This window comes from Cynocephalus volans, chromosome 2 (assembly GCF_027409185.1).
Source record: "Cynocephalus volans isolate mCynVol1 chromosome 2, mCynVol1.pri, whole genome shotgun sequence".
Taxonomy (NCBI): Eukaryota; Metazoa; Chordata; class Mammalia; order Dermoptera; family Cynocephalidae; genus Cynocephalus; species Cynocephalus volans.
This window is the reverse complement of record NC_084461.1, coordinates 206,349,061-206,368,593: the sequence shown is the minus strand read 5'-3', so window position 1 is coordinate 206,368,593 and position 19,533 is coordinate 206,349,061. Positions and strand designations below refer to the sequence as shown.

At 42.6% G+C, this 19,533-nt stretch overlaps 1 pseudogene; it reads right to left on the bottom strand.

The window, feature by feature from the left end:
- Positions 1-324: 324 nt before the first annotated feature.
- LOC134370774 (Ig lambda-2 chain V region-like) lies at positions 325-19,247 on the bottom strand (annotated as a pseudogene).
- Positions 19,248-19,533: the final 286 nt, after the last annotated feature.

Below are 19,533 nucleotides of genomic sequence, written 5' to 3'. Positions count from 1 at the left end.
CCCCCACCTCTCGTCACCCCACTCCGCCCCCTTCCTCCCTCCGCCCGCCAGGCTCTCACAGAGCAACCGAGGCAGGTCTCCACGCTGCCCCAGAACAAGTCACACCGCCGCCCCCTCATCTGATACCTGCTAATCGGGTGTTGCGGACTCCTCTTCCCATCCTGGCCGGCCATGTCCAGCGCATCCAGGACGACCTCATTGGCAAATGGCCCTGGGGCGTGCAGGGTGCCCGGCATGGGTCCTGCCCAGGCGAGAAGACCCAGGCTGGCCGGGGCGGCCGGGCGCGGGTCGGTCAGCCTGGCTGGTGCAGGAGCGTCAGAGGCGCTAGGGCAGCTGGGCTGGGGGCTGCTGAGGGGTGGAAAGTGGGGTGCGCCTAGGCAGGGCTGCAGGAGGAGGCACCACGCGGCTGGGGGTTGGGCCGCGGGGCGGGTGGCAGGTGGGTGGGGCGCCAGGGCAGGGGTGCGGCGGAGGGGCGCCCGGTGGGGCGGTGGGTTTCCTTTCACGCCCAGTTCCTTGGGACCTCTTCACAGTCCCCCTAATCTGCAGAAGACCTTGATCACATGTACCCACTTCCAGCTGGTGCTTCTGAGAAGGTTCCTGGGGCTCAGGTCATCCAGCCACCGGCAGAAGGCAGGGCTGGCGCCCCAAATTGTCTTGTGTGGGATGGAGGGTGAAGGGGCCAAGAGATGCCTCAGCAGGGCTATGTAATCCAGAGAACCTGTAAATTGCTCCAGCAAGGACCAAGGAATGCCGTGGATTCAGCCCTGTGGATGCGTCTCACGTTTCTGCAAAGTTGGGAGGACAAATCATGACTGCCCTGTTTATGCACGGATAAAAGGAGGCAGAGCCCTCTGCTCCTCTGCTTAGTGTAATGCTGTGTGTGCACATGAGTCATGATCAGTAAGTGTTGTACGCCTGTTTACAATGGAGCCTGAGGCCTTCCACAATGGGAAGCAATCATGGGAAAAGGGGGGCTGGCCAGGTTAAATCTCATGGTTAGAACCACCAAGGTCCAGCACTTGATCCCTGCAGGGCTGGCCTCCATAAAAAAAAAAAAAAAGTCTCCGAAACACCCTTCAAAAGGTAAATCTAGCTCTTTTGCCCATTTTTTAATTGGGTTACTTGTTTTTCTGTTGTAAAGTTGTTTCAGTTCCTTGTATATTCTGGATATTAATCCTTTGTCAGATGTATATTTTGCAAATATGTTCTCCCACTCTGTTGGTTGTCTTTTAACTCTGTTAATTGTTTCTTTTGCTGTGCAAAAGCTTTTTAGTTTTATATAATCCTCTTTGTTTATTTTTCCCTTGGTTGCCCGTGCTTTTGGGGTCATATTCATGAAGTCTGTGCCCAGTCCTACTTCCTGAAGTGCTTCTCCTATGTTTTCTTTAAGAAGTTTTATTGTTTCAGGGTGTATATTTAATTATTTAATCTATTTTGAGTTGATTTTAGTATATGGTGAGAGGTATGGGTCTAGTTTCATTCTCCTGCATATGGATATCCAGTTCTCCCAGCAACATTTGCTGAAGAGGCAGTCTCTTCCCCAGTGTATAGGCTTGGTGCCTTTGTCAAAGATCAGATGGCTGTAGGTGTGTGGGTTGATTTTTGGATTCTCTATACTATTCCATTGATCAGTGTGTCTGTTTTTAGGCCAGTACCATGCTGTTTTGGTTATTATAGCTTTGTAGTATAGTTTAAAGTCAGGTAGTGTTATGCCTCCAGCTTTATTTATTTTATTTTATTTTTTATTTTTTGCTCAGAATTGCTATGGCTATGCATGGTCTTCTGTTATTCCATAGAAATGTCTGGATAGTGTTTTCCATTTCTGAGAAGAATGTCATTGGAATTTTGATGGGGATTGCATTGAATTTGTAGATCACTTTGGGTAGTATGGATATTTTCACAATGTTGATTCTTCCAATCCAAGAGCATGGGATATCTTTCCATCTTCTTGTGTCCTCTTTAAATTCTCTCAGCAGTGGTTTGTAGTTTTCATTATAGAGATTTTTCACATCTTTGGTTAACTCAATTCCTAAGTATTTTATGTTTTTGGTGGCTATTGTAAATGGGCAGGCTTTCTTGATTTCTCGTTCTGCATGTTCACTATTGGAGAAAAGAAATGCTACTGATTTTTGTGTGTTGATTTTGTATCCTGCTACTTTGCTGAAATCACTTATTAACTCCAAGAGTTAGGGTTAGGTTAGGCATTTCTCAAAGGAAGATATACAAATGGACAACAGACACATGAAAAAATGCTCAACATCACCCAGCATTTGGGAAATGCAAATCAAAACCACACTGAGATACCATCTCACCCCAGTTAGGATGGCTAATATCCAAAAGACTGTGAATGATAAATGCTGGAGAGGTTGTGGAGAAAAAGGAACTCTCATACATTGTTGGTGGGACTGCAAAATGGTGCAGCCTCTATGGAAAATGGTATGGAGGTTCTTCAAACAATTGCAGATAGATCTGCCATATGACCCAGCTATCCCACTGCTGGAAATATACCCAGAGAAATGGAAATCATCAAGTCGAAGGTATACCTGTTCCCGAATGTTCATTGCAGCACTCTTTACAAGCTAAGAGTTGGAACGAGCCCAAATGTCCATCATCAGATGAGTGGATATGGAAAATGTGGTACATCTGCACAATGGAATACTACTCTGCTGTAAAAAAGAATGAAATACTGCCATTTGCAATGACATGGATGGACCTAGAGAGAATTATGTTAAGTGAAACGAGTCAGGCACAGAAAGAGAAATACCATGTTCACTTATTTTAACTAAAAATAAATAAATAAATACACAAACTGAGGGTGGGGGGAGACACAACACTTACAATTCCTTGAAGTTGATAGGACAAGCAAACAGATATGACGTTGTTGCGAGGGAGGGGGGAGATGGAGGAGGGAGGGAGGTTTCGGTTATGGGCCACAATAATCAACCACAGTGTATATTGACAAAAGAAAATAAAATTAAAAATTAAAATTAAAAAAAATAAAAATTAAAACATATGGTGCATCTAATGAGTAATTATCCAGGTTTCGAAACGTCTAAAGTTTTAAAACGTCCCCATAATAACGTCTTCCATCTCCTCTGTTGAAGTTGTGACAGAAGAGCCAGGTAGGCTTAAGAGCAGTTTACTGGAGAAAACAAATGTCCTGATTCCTGTCGTGACTGAATAGTCGTTAACAGAAAGTGCACGAAAGCATAAATTAGGTTTTTCATGACAGCCAGTTCGAAAAAAAGCTAAATCTCCAGTAATGAAAAGTTCCAGTTAAAAACTAAGTTCTTCCCAGACTCTCAATAATAAATATATATAATATAAATAAATAGGTATTTCATAATATATATGTATGAGTATACGCATAAATCGTATCTCCTGTCATTACATACCCCAGTTAGTCTTGCTAACAGTTATTTCAGGACAAACTATTACTTACGTAAGTTGAGTAATAATTTCACCCATATGCCTCCCTACTTGGGTTACTCTTAGGTTCTGTGAGATGGAGCAAAGGGAGAGAGAGAGACCCGAGCAAGGCGCCGTTTCAGCCAAAAAGCTTTATTCCACACAGCGTGGAGGGGAGACCAGGTTAGATCAGCTCCCCTGAACAAAGGAAAGCAGGAGGCTTCTAAGCTTTTGAGGGTCCTGGCAGAGTAATGGGCTCGAAATCAGTGGCATGCAAGGTGACACAGCCGTTGTGGTCCACTAACACCTGGTCGGTTAGGGCATAGGCTTCTAATTAGTGTCGCCCTGTATCAGTGCAAACTGTTTCAGCCCAAGCCTGCTCCCACAGCCCATAAGACGTTCCTTTGATGATAATGGTCATGTCTTCTTCCCAGGAGAGGAATGTCACTGACCAGTTCCCAGAGCAGAAAAGGGAAAGGGGAGGGGGAAGAGTGTGAAAAGTTGGTTAACGTGGCTGTGCTGCTTTAAAGCCAGCCAGGAAGCCTAATAGTGACCTCGCTAAAAGAAAGCATAAATTATATTTCTTAAAATATGCTAAAGACTGTTATTCTTCTCGAGGATTTAATTTTCAATCAATTCGGTGATTTAAAACTAATGCTGTAAAACTATTGTACAACATCACAACCCAGATATTGACCTTAATACAATCCGCCAATCTTATTCAGATTTAATGTTTTACTTATACTAATTTTTTGTGTGTTTTTATACATTGGATCTCTCTGTATTATTTTTTTAAAAACTCATATGACTCTAAAATTATTTCAATAAACATTTCAATTTTTTTAAAAAAAGAAATGATTCATGGTGAAAAAATAACTGCTGGTGAATCATAAGAGTTTCCTTTAAGTGTGTAGACATTGTTTTATTATTGTGCAAACATATTTTCTACTTTCTAATAGAGTTAAGGTTTCTATAAATTTCCTAAAACTCAACTTTAAGTAATGGTACCTCGCCCCCAAAGGCTAGTGTCTTTTTTTTTTTTTTTGCAAGTTTGGTTTAAGAGTTTTAATTAAAATACTTTGGGATAAGTAATTTACATCCCCAAGTGCACACTACATACAAAGTGGAGGGCGTTAGTGCTGGTGTTTTCCAGTAAGTTCTTTAGGATGAAAATAAATAGGGCTAGTGTCTTTTAATATTTAGGGAAAATATTGAAAAATTACGTTGATTACAAAAGGTATGACTTAGGAAAACCGTGTGGCAGGACAAACAATCACTGTACTTTGGCAATAATTTGAACTAGCAAACTTTATGAAAAGTAAGTGTTAAAATCCACAAACACTTGAAATGGACAGGATAAAGAGGATCACTTAACTATTGTGCAGCTTAGCTGAGGGGGGGAACCCTTACTTTCAAAGGCAGCCCTATACGCAGAAAGAAACAGGAACTGATCTCAAGAAGAATAAAACCAAACCAGACTAGTGGGGAGTGTCATAAAAATATACTTTTGATGAAGTGACTTGAGTCAAAATTTATCAAAGCATATTCTTGTATTGTTATGTGGTATTTATTGTTTGTGATTCAGTCTACATGTCTAGAGTCAATTAGATGATTATTTTAATGATTGAATGATGGATTTCATGTCTTTCTTAGCAAGCAGGTACATTAAAAAGATTCATGAAAGGAAAAAAAAGATTTAAAAATGATAACTTGGTATACATAAATAATGAAAATGTCTGAATGCAAAAGTCCCCTTTAAGAAAGTTATGTGCAGATTAACCACAGAAAGACAGAAAATACTTACAGTGTATACATACAAGGATATATATACATATATATGAAGACTGTATAATGTCAGCCTTGGTTGCCAACACTGGTGCTGTTCCCAGTGCAGGTCAGTGTGACCATCTGTCCCAAGGTCTTGGACATTGAGGGCAGCTGAGTCAGCCCTGCTTGGGCCACAGACACTGTGAAGAGGGTGGAGAGGATGTGAGAGCTGGACCAGAGCACACTGAGCAAGAGTGTGGGGAGCGTGGAGCAGAGCTGGGTGTGGATCTCCCCCAACCCCAGGTAAGTTCCAGCCTCACCTGTGTAGTGAGCAGGAAGGGTGAGGAGGAGAGGAGCCCAGGTCATGGTGCAGACTCAGACTCTGCTTCCTAAAGCTCTGATTTAGAAACTGAGATCCCCTGTCTCCTTATATCTCCCAAACCTTCATGGGGGCAGAATCGCTGCATTCAAACAAGACCTTGCTATCTGCCTTTCCTGGGCCTACCTGTCCTGGGCACTCACAGGTTAAAAGAAGAAAGAAGAAGTGAGCTGACCTGGGGGTGGAGGTGGCCTGGCTCCCGATGACCCTTGGGTCCTGACAGGTTGACATGGCTGCACAAACATGGTCCAGACACACTGATGGTTGAATCTCCTGGAGGCCCTGAGGGTTTCCCAGCTGGGAGGAACCATCTCAGGATTGTCTCACACTGTCCTCAGACCCCAAACCCTAGCTGCCTCTCTGACATGCCGGGCCATTTCAGCTCGAGGCCACTGGTTGTCTTGATCCTTTTTTCTGAAGTTGCTTGTTATGTCAGAGAGGGACCCAGGGCAGCTGGGGATTCTAGACAGTACGGGTGCTGGGTTAAGAGATGTCCCTCTCACTACAAAGAGGCCACAGCAGCTCACTTTTCATCTTCACCAGAACAGCATGTTTCATAAGGTTTTATTAGATCAACTATTACAACTCCCCAGATGAAAAATGCTTTTTCGGTTTTTTATGAGATCCAAATGCACATAGTTTAATCACACTTATTTTCTTAACATGCATCATCAGCCACTCATCAGAAAAGCATCTCTGCTCTTGTTTCTTATTTTTTCCCATTTATGAACATTTCCAATAATGTTTTCGTCTATCCCTGAGGCACTAACTGAAGTGTAAATAATGTGGTTCCAGTTTACCTTCTGAATACTCCCTGTATACCTTTAAAGAATTCATTGGGTGTTTTTGTGTTTTTAAATTAAATAACTACCTTTTCTTCCTTTAGTTCTCATTCTGGTTTCTTTCTCTTTTTTTCTTTTTCACTTTTTAAACTCATAATATACTTTCAGTTGTATTCATGTTTGTATGTGAAATCTTTTTATTACTAACAACTGCTCAGCATTCGGTCTACTACACCTCAGCTATAAATTCCCCTTGTGTGAGGCACCTAGCTTGCTGCCGAGACTTTGCTCCCAGTGAGCTCATTCTCACACATTCTCATGTTCCCTGTTCAAGAGTGGATTTCCTGCACGTAGGGTGCACACTCGCTTCATTTTTCTGCATGCTGAGGGACTTTCTCACAATGGCTGAACTTGCTCATACACTCAGCTGTCCGTGAGAGTGTGTGATTCTCCACATCCTCACTGACACTTTATTTCCCTTTTTTTAAATTTGCAAAATCAGTTTTCTGCTCAACCCTCAATGGCTTCATGCTTCTCTCAGAAGTGAGCCTGCAGTGCTCACGGGGCCCACAAGAACCCACATCTTCTCCATGCTCCCCGCCCCTGCCAGCTCTCTGATCCTCTCAACACCCTCTCCTGTTCCAGCAAAGGGGCTTCTTGCTGCTCCTTGGTGCCTCTCATCTCGCAGCCACCCCGAGCCCTTTTCCTTGCTGTTGGCTCTGCCTGGGCAGCTCCTTCCACACAGACACGCAGGGCTCCCACCATGGAGTCTCCTGGGCAATTCCACTCCCTTCTCCCCACCTCGGGTGGGCTGGAACATGCAGATAACTTTCACCTCCTCGCATCTTACATTTTGTAGCAATTGCTTCTCTTGTGTTCTTTGTCCATTTTTGAGTATATATTCTATTTGTCTTTTTCTCTTTTTCTGTATTCTAGGCAGATTGTCCTTGCACATACCTCTGCACTGTGCCATACGCTTCTGTTATTTTACCTATTGTATTCTCCTTTGAACAAAACTCTTTAAATAGTCTTGTGAGAACTCAGAGGGTGTGGACTTTCTGAAAGACCGAAATAACCCATGTTGCTCCCACTTTTGTATACCAAACTCATGGACACCTCAACATGCTCAGTACGATCAAGCCTATGAAATATGCTCATCATCAGGAGGGATAGAGAAATGTGTAAGAAATCTATAACATGTCCCTTCTTCGCCCCAGAATGGATGCAATATCAGGGTTAACAGTACCATGGGCTGGTGAGAACGTGGAGACCAGTCACGTTTCTATGGGAATGTACGTTGTTTCAGCCACTTGGTAAATGGTTTGACAGTGTGTGTCCCAGTTACCTATACCTATGACCCAACAACTCCACTCCTGCCACCTATATGCAAGATACATAATTGAAACAGAAATGCTATGTTCACCTGGAGGCCTGCACAGCATCATTCGCAGCAGTGTCATTCTGAGCAGCCATCATGGGAAACAACAGAGTGAACGTGAAATGTACAGGGTGTAAACTTACTGTGCCATGTTCTTACAATGTCACACACTGACACAGCAGTGAAAATAACAAACTCTTCTTCACAGAGCAAAATAGGTAAAATTCACATAATAAGCGCATGTTTTTCAGCCAGACACAAAAGAGTATCTGCTGTATGTTTCCATTTACGCTGTATGTTTCCATTTATGTGATGTTGAAAAATAGCTTAATCTAAAATACATTGATCATGGTCAGAGTAACGGGTACCTCTTGGTGGCTACTGACAAGGAAATGGCCAAAGAGAGCCTTCCAGGGTGTTTCAGAATTCTGCATCTGGATGATGGCAACACAGGTGCTTATATTTATAAGATGAAAACAAGCTTCACATTTAATATATATGCACAATGCAATATGTAATACAACCATCACCTAAATATAAGAAATACAAGTAATCCTTTTTCATAATACAAACTTCCATAGCTATTATTTCCCTCTGATTCCATCAAATATTTTAAACAGACATAATGCCTATCTTGTATGTATATTTCCAAAGAATAGATACAGAGGGAACATACCCACTTGGCTTTCGTTTGATAAAAATAATCGCGATACCAAATCCAGCAAGAGACATTACAGGAAAGGGGAATTAAAAGCCAAACTCTTCTGAATATTGTTGACAAAATACAATATGATACATTAGCAATGTTGATTCAGAGATTTTTAAAAATGGAAAACAGGGGTGTTATGGTGGGAATTCCATAGGGTTGATGAGGACAGGATCGCTGCTATTGGAGTGCAGCCTGGGAGAGCAGTGAGAAGGGACCATGCTGTCATGGTAGTAGGATGGACATTTGGTGACAGAGGGAATCAGGGCTTGGGTGATCCTCAAGGAGAATCCTGTGATTGGGGGCCACAGGCTGCAGCTATTGAGGGGACCTTCTAAGAGGAGATGGGACTTGGCCTCCTGCCACTGCAGGGTCTAGGGAGGGATGAGGAGTTTGTAGACACAACTTTTATGAGGAAGGAATGAGCAGGGAAGGTGCACACTCAGCTACTGCAGCCAGTGTCCATTTATATCAGGACATGGTCCAGGCTGCACGGACAGTGGCTCACATTCAAATTAAGTGAGAGAGTGGGGTTTATGAACCTAATTCATTAAGCCACCAAAACACCTGCCCAGTTGGTCACTTATCAGTTAATCAGCATTTACTGGTCACCCAGACTTGGTCAGTTGAAGGGAAGTTAATTCTTGGCAGAGCCAAGTCCCCTTCCTATAGTCAACTACTAGCAAGTGTGTTAATCTTCGAGACATTTAATAATTGAAAGCTAATGATCATTTCTAATAAGCTAGTTATTTTTCTTATAGCATTAACTATATTCAATTATTTTTAGTCTCATAGCATAATACTAATAAGTTCTCTCCATTAAGATTTGAACAAAGTACAGAGAATTGGGGACAGAGGGATTGCATGACCTTCCCAAAGTCACACGGCTCTAAGTGGGATTTGAACCCAGGCCCTCAGCACCAGTCCCCATGTTCTCAGTCTTTCTCCTCTGCTGCCTTTATATCACCCATCCGTATAAAGTCACTGCCCACACAATCTGTCTGACAGGTGTATTAAGTGCTCACTGACCTCCATGACCTTCCTCAAGCCCAGCTCTGACTCAGGTGGCTCTGCCTGGAAGCCTGTAAACAACGGATCAGAGGTTTAAACCCAGAATGCTTTCTTACCAATCTTCCTCTGGTCTCCTGCCAGCAAGATGCCAACAGCTTTCATGTGAGTGGGTTTTCCAGGGTCTTCTTACTTGAATAATTCAAAGAAAAGAGTTTTTCCTTCTTCAAGGATATATACAGGCCAAACTCAGCAGTGAGTCAGAAGAAAGGGCATCCTGAAAGCCCTCGGGGTGCACCTGCAAATGTCTCAGTTGGAAGTAGGTGGCAATTCAATGCTTAAAGTGATTCGAGAATAATGATTGTAGTTTTTCAATGTTTCATATGTAAGAGAAATCTCTGGACATGCTGAGCCATGTTATGCTTTATTCATGTGAGAACATTTAACTGACGGAGTCAGTCAGTAATCAATCCATCACATAAACATTGAACTCTTCTTTGTGGTGATTATGGTCAGGATCTTCTTTTCTAGCTACTTGGAAACATACAATATAATATTATTAACCCTAGTCAGCCTAGAACAGCAGAGCGTATTCTTGCTGTCTACCTCTAACTTTGTACCCGTTAAGCCACTCTTCTTCTCACCCATGCCCCCTTCTCTTCCTGGCCTCTGGTAACCATTATTCTACTCTCTACTTCTAGGAGAACCAGTTTTTCTTAAAAAAATATTTTACGTGAGTGAGACCATGTATTTGTCTTTCTGTTAGGTAAGGTTTAAATTAAATTGACAGATAATAAATTTATCATGTGCCCTTTTCCCTCATCACAGATCCCCCATTATTACTGTCTTACATTAATGTGGTGCATTTGTTACAATTAATTATCTAATATTTATAAATTATTAGTTAAATCCCCTAATTTACATTTTGTGTTTTTTGTTGTTGTACTTTTCTGGTTTATTTCTTTGACAAATGTGTGCTGTTTAATATTCAACTTTAAAATCACATACAGAATAGTTTCACTGTTAATAATCTCTTTTGCTTCACCTATTAATCCTTTTCCACTTTCTCTGGAATTCCTGAAAACTACTGATCTTTCTACTGTCTCTAAGTTTACCTTTTTCCAGAATGTCATGTTGTTTTAATCATAGAGTATGTAGCTTCTTCCTACTGAACTATTTTACTTAGCAATATACATTAGAGTTTATTTCATTTATTTTCATTGTTGTAGCACCTGGATCATGAATGTCCCAGCCTCCAGAACCGTGAAAAATAAAAATCTGCAATTTAAATCACCCCATCTATGGTATTTTGTTATAGCAGCCTGAACTGACTAAGATACATAATTCATGAGGTGACATGAAGTTCTGAGCTGCACGGAAGGGAAGTTTTCCTCAGCATCAATTTCACCTTAGATAAAAAATGTTGTAATACCCACCAAGGTGAACTTGAAAGGTGGATCCTCCAGTAAAACCTTATGCCTTCCCCACAGGTGTTCTAGATGCTTGTTTTGGGGGCTTTTGAATTGACCACTGTTTTCCATCTGGTATTCTAAGTTCACCAAGAGAACAAAAGGCTTGAGAAGAACTACACGGTATATTATGATCTTAATGGTGATTTCTTTTTTATAATTGTGGGTGTCCTCAACAACAAGGAGAAATAATTTGTGTTCTGGAACAGTTGCCTGCTGAGGAAAGACCTAGATGAAAAGAAAGATGGAATTCTCCTGCTGGCTTTACTCTGGAGATCCCCCTGATTCCAGCTTCCTGCTGGCAATTAGGATTGGGGTGTGGTGTAAGGGATTATTTTTCCAGGGAAAGAACTATGGCCATACCCTGTAGCCCCAGTGCAGCTGTGTTCCCTATAGGCGGTGTGGGTTTGTGTGCGTGGGACTTTAGAGGTGTCCACGGGGGCATTGTTTGGTGTGATTGTGAGTGTGTGTGGGAGTGTGCAGGGGTGAGAGTGTTCCCACTTACACAGAACTGCTAGTGTCAACTGTCTAAAAGAAAACCCCATCACCACTGTGTGCTTAACACACACTGACTCATTCACCACTTGGCACAGCCATACCTAGGGGTTTGTCTTCTATCCCCACTACTCAGAAAGGACATGAATGACCTAAGCTCTTGAGAGAGCCTAAGTGTGAATGCAGGGGTGCGGCCCATGTGGAAGCTCTGAACTACTTTGCGGCATTCATCACTCAGCAGTGGGTCGTTAGTCACAGTGCAAAGGTGTTTCAGCATTCACGTGTGTACCTGCAAGTTCCTGAGCACACAGAAGTCCCAACCACTGTCTGTCATTATAAAGTAGCCTCTGTGGTCACACAGCCCAGGTCTTCTTCAGTGTGTATTATTCTAGATGTTGGCACAGATACCGGTGTGAGAAGCACTTAGAAAACCAATGTCCCTCTGCTCAGCCACTGATTCTGAGAAGATCAAGGCACCATGTAAAATAACTTCTTCCACTTCTGTCTATCATTCATTATTTTTCTGACAAAGGATTAGTGAGTAAACAAAATAGTATATTTTTCCTGGAATTAAATCCAGTCCCCCAATGTAACTTTGCTTTTAATCAATTGCAAACCTAATACAACAGAGGAGAAACGTACCAGCAGCATGTGTGGGCGCGTGGAGGCTGAAATGGTCTTCGGTGATGGCAAGAAGATAGTGGCAATTTAGCTGGAGCTCAATACGGGCAGGAGGAGAGATGGGGTCTGTCACTTAATAGTAGCGTAGAGTTTAGTGTATTTGTAAATGCCACCTAAACCAGCATTTCATATTGGTTTAGGTGGCATTTAGCTCCACACTTGAGTGCTCTGTGTCTCACTCCTTTCCTCCTCCTCTCCTTTTCCGGGCTTCCTCCACCCAGCAGGATGGCCCAGCAGCAGCTCAGTCCAAGCTGGTGAACCAGCCACATCCATCTACTCTAGACCTGCATCCACATCGAGCAAATTCCCTGAGTAATTCATGAGCAACTCCACCAGTGCACTGACAGTGACTCTGTGTCCTCCTGGCTCCTTGAGGGTCTGTTGGAGGAAGAGGACCTTCCAATGCCAACGTAACGCTGCCTGTCTTTGTCTGAGATAGACCTGAAGCTTTTTTGGTTTACGAGGGTACTTTGAAAATTTCTTGAAAAGATTTATATTATCTTTCAATTCTATTTTTTCCCAAACTCTTCAAGTACCCTTGTATTTTATTTTCAAATTAATTCGTGAGTGAAAATCTGACAATGTTCTGTATAGACGACACAGTGCATCATGGTGGGGATGGGAGTGTCAATTGTGAGTCTCTTACCAACGGACACCTGACTCAGGAGGGCTTTTACAGTGACAGCCTCAACTTGTAATCTGTATGGGAGGGGCCAGTCCTCAGCACCAATATTCCTTCGGCATTAGGAATTTTGTAATTGTCAACCAACATCGACTTGACAGGCACATCCTCCAGAAAAGTTCATGCAGTTTTCCCAGGTGTCCTCTGCACTTGCTTTGGTGGCTTCAACTTTGCTACAATTTCCCATCTGTTTTTCTAAAGTAACCAAGAAACAAAAGACTTGTGAGAACAATACACAGAATCACTTGATTGTCAGTGTTTTCATTTCTGAAATTGCAGGTCATCTCAAGAGTAAGAAAAATTTGCATGTATTCTTCAGTCACTTAGTTGGTGAGAAAAAATAGGTGATAAGAAAAATGGAGCTGTCTTGCTGACTTTAGTCTGGACAGCCTCCCCAATTCTAGGTTCTCCTGTTTACAAGTGGCCCTGCTGGGAATCCCATGGACATGGATGTTGGCCCTATTGTTTTAGGATCTCTGGGGCCTCACAAAGCACCTGGTGCTTGTGCATGTTCTCAGGAAATACTATGTGATTAAAGATAACAGCAGACCAGTAAACTACTCTCCAAGGAAAAACCGGTGAGGGAAGTTCCATCTTCCCCATCTTTATATCTCCAGAGCTGCATTCTCCAGTGTGGTGGTCTTTAGCCACATGTGTCTCTTTGTATTTAAGTTAACTGAAATAAAATTAAAAATTCAGTCGCTCATCACCCTAGACACATTTTAAGTGTCCAACAGCCCTGTGTTTACAACGCAGAGAAAACACTCCCATCCTCACAGAACAGTGTCTGGGCAGCAGCTCTGAGCCTGGCATGGGATCTGCTCATTGAATTCATTTAACTCGATGTGCCCATTACAGCTGGAATTTCAGGTTGATGCAGTTGCAGCGACAGCTGTAATGATCCAGTGGATATGGGGAAGTGAGGAATTGAAAGAGGGTCCTCTCTCTGATTTCAAGTTTTGCAGATGTGAGCAATGCCTTGTTGAAGGACATGGCCCAGGGGAGTTCTGAGAAGCCAGTTAAGAGAGCAGGTGTTGCTATGTGAGCCAGTGTGGCCTCAACTGCACCAGGGAGGCCTGTGTGAGCCCTCTCTTTAATGATGTTCTTGCTGATGTTTGCATCACTAAAGATTGGATTTGCCATAGGAGATGTGACTCCAGGAGTGGTGACGAGAGACTCTCCATGGAGATAAAAACCCTTGGATAGAGGATACAACAGAAGAGCATTCCCATGAGAAGTCTAGTTATACCTGCTGCTTTGGGGACTGAAGATGGGGTGTATGAAATCAGAAATAGTAAAGAAATGTGTTCTTTTCATATTTTCATGGCATAATTAAAAGAGCTGTTATATCTATGGGCTTTGAATGCAATATATATATACTTTTTTTTATTATACATACATGTGGGGTACGATGTTTATTTTCAATAATTGTGTAGAATGTGTGGTGGTGAGATCAGGGTAGTTAGCTTATTCATCATTCCAATACACAATCATTCTTTGTGTCCATTGACCGATTCCTCATTAGCCCCCTCTCTTTCCCCCTCCCCTCCCCTTTTCCACCTCTAGTTTTATAAAAGTTCAATGTATTACTGTGATTGTTGTTTCTTTCTTTCTCTCTGTCTGTCTTTATTAATTTGTTTATTTATGGATTCAGCTCCCAGTTATGAGAGAGAACATGTGGTATTTCTCTTTCTGTACCTGGGCTGTTTCATTTAGGATAATTTTCTCCAGGGTCATCCACGTTGTTGCAAATGGTAGAATTTCATTCTTTTTTATGGCTGAGTAGTATTTCATTGCGTATATATACCACAATTTCCTTATCCAGTCATTCACTGATAGACATTTAGGTTGGTTCCATCGCCCAGCTATTGTAAATAGAGCTGCAAAAACACGGGAGTGCAGGTATGCCTTAGACCTGAATGAAGTATTTTTAATCATCTTCTCTTGATTTGCTATTCAAAGACTATTTTTTCCTGCAAGATCCACTTTTTTCTGCCTCTGCCACACAAAAGATCAAAGCTTTTAATTTTCTGTGGTTATTAACTCTTGAGAGCTGAGCACAAGTGTTACTGGGTAGGGTTTTGATGTTGACCTACAATACAGGAATCTGGTAGGCATAACTCTCTCACAGACACTGAACCTGGAGACAAAGTTCTTCTAGTGTGTGTTGGGTGGTGGTCGAGACCCTCCCACTTCTGCACTTTCAGGTCTGATATCAGAAAGTTCATTATTTCTGGTCTTGCTGTTTACTCCTTGTCTAACAATATTCCCATGGTTGGAAACTTAAAAACTCTACCTAAGGGTAATGCAACTGTAATAAACTCAGCTACTTCTATGGTGAGCTCTAGGGCTGGTGGCCACTTAGAGGCCAAAGCTTCACAGCAGTGCACAGCTCAGTCACTGAATGCAGGCTGTCCCTGGAAGAGTTAGTAATCTTGAGTGATCCCTTACCCAAGGGAAAGATCCATAAAGGATCTCTGAGGACATCCAGCCATTTGGGAAGATATGTTCAGTTCTAAAGAGGGACATCATGGCTGGACACGATCACATTCTCTAAAGTCTGCGATTTGTACTGTTTAGATTCACGTGCTTCATGGAATACTCCCCAGGAGCGGTTTCTCCAGGAATCTTTTAGGCCTCTTTTCCTGGAGGGGGAATTTAGAGAAGTCACCAGTGAAATGAACCAGAGGCCCTGCTGCTATAGCTGATCTCAAGCTGTGACTGATGCTAATCGTCCTCCTCCACCATCTATTCTGGATTCCCCTTTCTATAGACAGAAATTTCATGGACCAGTAAGAATTCATGTGTTGAAGTCCCAGTGTGATGATATTAGAAGGTAGGGTATTGGGGTGGTGACTGGGACATGAGGGCAGAGCCTTCATAAGTCGAATCAGTGCCCTTATAAAAGAGATTCCAGAAAGCTCTCTCCCCTCTTCCACTCTGTGAGGAAACAGCAAGAAGACAGCTGGCTATGGATGAAGAATTGGGTCCTCATTAGACTTTGATATTGGACTTCCCAACCTTCATAAATGTGAGAAATACATTTCAGTTGTTCACAAGCCAACCAGTTTTTGGTATTTTGTTATAGCGTCCTGGATGGACTAAGGAACTCTCACTTTTGATGAGTACCTGGTCCAGCCCAGGTGGCTTAACCTGCTGGGATTTATCAGAACCTCATCCCTCAGGTTTCTGAGCTGAGTCACCAAATCATTCTCAGGGCTGTGCTGCTGCAGCAACCACTCATCAGGATGGGTGAGGGGGACATGTCAGCAGATCTCATTCATGTGTACCGTGACATGTCCCGTCCTCATTGTGTAAGAGCAGACCCACTTCATCCTGGTGATTAGTGTCGACTGTTCCTGCAAATTTGATGACGTCTTTCTTCACATGCTGGTCTCTTGAAATGACGGTGTTTAAGTGACTCAGTGGATCTGAACTTGGGGTTCCTTGGGTGTTTTGTTGTGTCTTCTCTTGGACATATTCACGTAAATGATTCAGGCCCTTCAAATTCACAAAGCCCAGAGTTGTAGAGAATGAACATACACATTCCCCATGAGGAAAACTAGGGATGATGGAAACAAGGGTTTCTCCTACTTGTACTCTGTAGTATCAAGATCCATATAAATTTTCAATTCAGGATGCTAGTCATGGGTTATAGTATATACACATTCTCACACAGGATACTCACCCTGCAGAGTGTCACCTTGGGGCTGGTGCCTTTGCTGTACTTTCAGCTGCTCTGACTGCTCTACCCTCGCCTCTACCATTGCATGTGGGCTGCTCTGGGATGGTCACATCATATTGGAGGCCACTCTTTGTGGCTGAGTCCAACCCTCATGCTGCTGACTGCTTGGCGTTTTCTACTGAGTGCTCCAAATGCAGGCATAAAAAAGTGCTCCTTTTAAGGGAGATCTTGGTAGCACATAACTGTGTGCCCCACAAAGGGTTCTTGAGGCATAATCACTAGAATATACTGGCTGAGGCAGGAATCTGAGGCCCTAGTTAGTGCTTATTAAAACTTTGACAAGGGCCCATGTTTTAATCATTTACACCCTGCTCTTATGGGGTGCTGTCAGTGAGAACTGGCTCACCACTCACGACCGTCCTCCGTGGCAGGTGACAGGATTTCAGAATGTCCACTCTGCTAAGTCAAGAAGAAATGAAGAGGCACTGTTTACCTTTTTCAATTGTTTAAAGTGTTTTTCTATCTCCATTTTACAGTTATTCTTTTTTCTAATACTGTTTGTTGTCTTATTTCACAGTTTTAAGTGCTTATTTCAGTACCTCTCAAAATTTTTTTGAATATTTTCTACATTTCCATTAGTATAAATAATCCTACATGTACATAGAAATTTACATTTAGCATCTATATTTCTGGAGTCAATCCTGTTCTTTTGGATTGTTTTTGTGTTTAATTTTGCTCTAGACTCCTCTGAAAGGTCCATGAGAGAGATATGTAATTTGTAATATGTAATTTATTTATTTTGCTGCTATGTTTATATTTACAGATAAAATCATAGGTGTATTGCATCACTATCATATCAAACTTTTGTATAGTAAATAAATGCTGGCTGACCTAAATTCAGAAGTGAGTGTGTGTGCAAGTGTGTGTGTGTGTGTCTGTGTTCTGTTGTCACTTCTGTTCATTACCTGTGCAGCACCTGATATATCATTGCACTGGCTTTAAAATCACATTTTTATTTATTTATTTATTTATTTATTAAACTGGCAAGCGTTTATTTATTATTTTAATTTGCCAATATACAATGTAGTTGATTTTCGTGTCACTATACCCATTCCTCCTCTTCCCACCTCCCTCTCCCCTGTCTCCCTCCCCATCAACAGCATATTTGTCCACTACCTTAACAAGTTCAAGGAATTATTGTGATTGTTGTGTCTTCTCTCCTCCCTCCCCCTCCCCATTACTTGTTTGTATATTTATTTATTTATTTTTATTATCTCCCGCATATAAATGTGAACATGCGGTATTTCTCTTTTTGTGCCTGGTGGGCACAAAACTTTATTTCACTTAATATAATTTTCTCTAAGTCCATCCACATTGCTGCAAATGGTAGTATTTCATTCTTTTCTACAAGAAAAGAATTAGATTGTGTAGATATTCCACAGTTTCCACACCCACTCATCCGATGATGGGCATTTAGGCTGGTTCCAAGTCTTGGCTATTGTAAATAGCACTGCAATAAACATGGGAGTGCAGGTATCCTTTCGACTTGATGATTTCCATTCTTTTGGGTATATTCCCAGCAATAGGATAGCTGGATCATATGGCAGATCTATCTGTAATTGTTTGAGGAACCCTCACACCATTTTCTATAAAGGCTGCACCATTTTGCAGTCCCACCAACGGTGTAGGAGGATTCCCTTTTCTCCACATCCTCGTCAGCATTTATTATTCTCAGTCTTTTGGATATTAGCCATCTGATCCGGAGTGAGATGATATCTCAGAGTGGTTTCGATTTGCATTTCTCTGATGCTGAGTGATGTTGAACATTTTTTCCTGTGTCTGTTGGCCATTCGTATATCTTCCTTTGAGAAATGCCTGTTCAGCTCCTTTGCCCATTTTTTATTTGGGTTACTTGATTTTGCTGTTAAGTTGTTTGAATTCCTTGCATATTCTGGATATTAATCCTTTGCCAGGTATATACTTCGCAAATATTTTCTCCCACTCTGTTGGTTGTCTTTTCACTCTGTTAATTCTTTCTTTTGGTGTGCAGAAGCTTTTTAGTTTGATATAATCCCATTTGTTTTTCCTTTTGTTTGCCTGTGCTTTTGGGGTCATATTCATAAAGTCTATGCCAAATCCTACTTCCTGAAACACTACATTTTTAATATAAAAGATAAATTTTAAAAAACCTGAGCTTAGAACAATGGACTTGACCTCCCCTCTGGGGCCATGGAGAATGAGCTTCTTCACTCCACACCGGCTCGAAGCAGCCTCTGTGTAAGAAGATGGGAGATATTAGGAGCAAGGGGTGAGGCTGAGCTGGGTTGTTTGTGTCTCACTTCCCCATCTGCATCTGTCACTGTGGAAGTGGTCGCTGAACCACAGAGCACAGTAATACTTGGCTTCGTCCTCGGGCTGGGCCCCTGTGATGGTGAGGGCAGCCTTGCCTCCAATGAGGGAGCCTGAGAATCGGGCAGGGACCCCTGGCAGCCGTTTGCTGGTGTTACCTATTAGACCCCGGAGTACCTGGTTGGGCTTCTGCTGGACCCGGTTTGCATAGTTACTGGTGGTGACAGCACCAGCACTGGAGCCACAGGTGAATGTGTCCAGGAGTTGTGGACAGTGAAGTTTCCTGAGTCACCACAGCCTGGGATGTGGCTCCTGAGAGCAGGTGAGACACCAAATGGTCAGGAGGGAAGACAGGGGACATGAAAGTTCAGTGTTGACTCTCCTCCCACAAACCAGCCCAGAAAGTCCCCCTGACCTGCGCAGTGAGCCAGAAGTGTGAGCAGAAGAGCCCAGGCCATGGTGCAGACAGCCCAGGGCTGTGCTTACAAGACTGCTCACCCCAGAGTCTCCCCAACAGCTCTCATTATAACTCCTGACACCCTGTGGGCATGAGGCTTTCATGCAAATAAGCTCCTCTCCAAGGACTCAGCACCTTGGCCAGGTCACAGCTAAAGAGTTCTTACACTTCAGTAACCACATGTTCACGGAACCCAGGGCCTGGGGGTCTTTTTCACAGCTGTCCTTGCTTCCCCAGGGCTCTGCCTACAGCGCCCTCTAGTGTCCTGGAGGGAAATCACTGTTGGA